Below are 2,932 nucleotides of genomic sequence, written 5' to 3' on the forward strand. Positions count from 1 at the left end.
ATACATGTGACGGTTAATGATATGTTGCATAAATAATAAAAAACTACCAAATTAATATATCAAATCACTAACCGTCACATATATGTCATATAGGACGACTACGACAGTAAATAACTGCAAATAGCATTACTCTTTACATAATCTTTTTCATATTTAAAGGCAGCAAAAAGAAAGTGAGTGAATTTTCTTTTTTAATTTAATTTGGTTGATGAGATTTTAACACAATCAAATCTCATCAAATCATTTGTTGGTAAACTAATATATAAGCTGTGATTACATGCAGCAGAACAATAATCCAATGACCCTAATTTTTGGGTTTTGGGCCGCTATTAGCTCGTACATCCATATATTTCTTAAATATATGTAAAAATTTTGATTAAAAAAATTTAATATTTTGTCCGTTCATCATTTTTTTGGTCTAGTTGTGAAATTCTAGCTCCGCTAAAGATTAATGCGTTCAAAATAATTAATAGTTCTGCAGTTTGATACAAAATCATGAAATTGAAATAAATAAAATTTATAATACATAGAGTTTTTTATCTTCTGGTGTAACTCAGTTTACGTTCATCATTGCACATTGATGTGGCAAGGGTTCAACATGGGAGCAAATATACCTTTTTTAATGACCTTCATGAATAGGAACATTGATTTACAAACTAAAAGGACTTTTATCTAATCGACAATGTTACACGTACTGAATATTTTTATCGAATATTTTACCTACTACTCACAACAAGAGTAGGGACCACATGTCAACATTTTTAAATTCATGCGAGACCCGCATGCATTGTGAGGGGGGACGCTATTGGCAGGTTGTCTTTGCGAAACAATAAAAGAGATAAGAAGTCATTACAAATATAATTATAATTATTAAAGGATACATGAGTTAAGGATTATTTTATGAACAATTATATTTCAAATTGGTTACATAATAACGATTTAGTGTTTATTTGATTAGTCGGTTTTGAGAAAGAAACAACTTCAATTTTGATGAAAAAAACTTGGAGGGCTGCTGTGATTTTAGATAAAGTATTTGTTAATCTTTTGTTTCAAGTTGATATATGTGTTATATTGCTTTGCCCCCATTGACAGTTACTAATAATATCATTTTTCATAATTATTGTTATGATTATATCATTAATATTTTAAAATTCATTTTTTATTTTTATAATAATATAATACAAATCTCGCTTCTATTTTCACGCAAATTAAGAAAATATAATTAATACAATTAAAAATATAAAATTTTCTTGCATTTTTCCTAATATACTCCTACATTAAATAATGGTTTAAATAAGACTAATTTATATTTATTAATAACAAGGTACAATAAATAAGGATGTACTGAAAAACTAAAAAATATCTATACTTCTAATAAAGAAAGTAATCTATAACTTGGAACTGACATTAAAAATAAAAAAATAAAAATCCAAACATATCTTTAAGGAACAGAGAGTACTAACGAATTGCAGAATTTAGTGCATTCTACTAGAATCAAGAAAAATATTGACACAGCACATAGACTTCCCATGAAACTTGCCATACGGTAAATTACACCAATCAAAAATAGAGAGAATCCTATCAGAATAGGGAATACTTCTTTTCAAATATATTCAAGAATTCTAAATGAGATTCAACCAAAAACTAAAAACAGAATTATCCCAAATGGGGACAAACAACAAATGATATATTTAAACTGCGGACCTAGCATTCGCCTCGGATCCGACAACTACACGATGATTTTGATAATCAACTGTTTCTACAGCAAAAGACTTGCGATCGTGCTCTAACTTCTCAAGGATCCACATCTCGGTTTTCGAACTGCTCAAGTATGGTATTACAACTGTTCATGGTGCGCGCATCAAGGAGACCATGATTCCATAGTTTGATCATGTGTAATCTCCAACACCTACGGAGAACATGAGAACACAATGAAATAGGACCTCTTCTCGACAAAAAATAACAAAAAGAAGTGTCTCTTAGCCCCAGCATAGAGATTATTCAAACAAGAAGTTCCAACAGAAAAATAAATAAACTGATAGCGACCATAAGGTCTCTTCTTTCATTCTCTAAAATTTCTAATGAATAAAAAGGAAAAATTAACAGTAGCGCCAAAACTGAATATACGCAAATAAAGTCCACGAGTAAAATTCTTCTTTTTATTTTTACCAAAACTCAAAACTCATTTTGAATTATGTTGCAAGAAAACTACGTATGGCATGGGATAGCAGCACAATTCTAATGCAAGAATCTGGATAATAAAGACGTTACCATAGCAATGCTGGCGCCCTAACAAGATCCCGTCCATGCAAGTTAGAAAACGCCTCGCATGCCCATGGAATATGACCATCTGCTATCACCCTGCCACAAAGACAGAAATAGTATTTAAACAACAGGAGAAAGCTGTTCACCTTGCTACTAGTCAAATATGCAATAGTCATAGAAATACAGGTGCCATTATCTTGCTAAGCCCTTGTTTGAGCCCCATTTTAATAGAAAAAATGCATTTTTGATTAGTATATTGATGGAAAATGTGTGGTTAAAAATAAGGAACAATTTTGGATTTGCGTCTAACATTATTTTATTGAAAAATGTGAAGTTGAAATGATGTCAAAACACTGTTGAAAAATGTATTTTTTTCCAAAAATGGGGCTCAAACAAGGGCTAATTCTCACAGAGACAGACTGGTTTAAAGAACTCTTTCTAACACAACCCTCAAAAAATAGAGTCAATACTCGTCTTTGACACCAAGGAGACAGTTAACAATATTCAGCAACTACACAATCAATGCCTTGCTAAACGCACCTTAAATCCCAATGCAAGAATAGTGATCATTTCTTTATTGACCAATCATCATTGGGCTGAATATTAAGGTACTGTGTAAAATTATCAAACAGAAAGCTTGGAGGGGGGAGGGGGGGGGGGGGGGTGT

At 31.4% G+C, this 2,932-nt stretch overlaps 1 long non-coding RNA gene across 1 annotated transcript; it reads right to left on the bottom strand.

Moving 5' to 3' along the window:
• Nucleotides 1-1,440: 1,440 nt before the first annotated feature.
• Nucleotides 1,441-2,885, bottom strand: LOC111385829. The gene is made up of 3 exons (XR_002701113.1): nt 2,806-2,885; nt 2,272-2,361; nt 1,441-1,909 (listed from the first exon to the last, which is right to left on the bottom strand). It is a non-coding gene; the product is annotated as an uncharacterized LOC111385829 (long non-coding RNA).
• Nucleotides 2,886-2,932: the final 47 nt, after the last annotated feature.

Source organism: Olea europaea, unplaced genomic scaffold (assembly GCF_002742605.1).
Source record: "Olea europaea var. sylvestris unplaced genomic scaffold, O_europaea_v1 scaffold3301, whole genome shotgun sequence".
Taxonomy (NCBI): Eukaryota; Viridiplantae; Streptophyta; class Magnoliopsida; order Lamiales; family Oleaceae; genus Olea; species Olea europaea.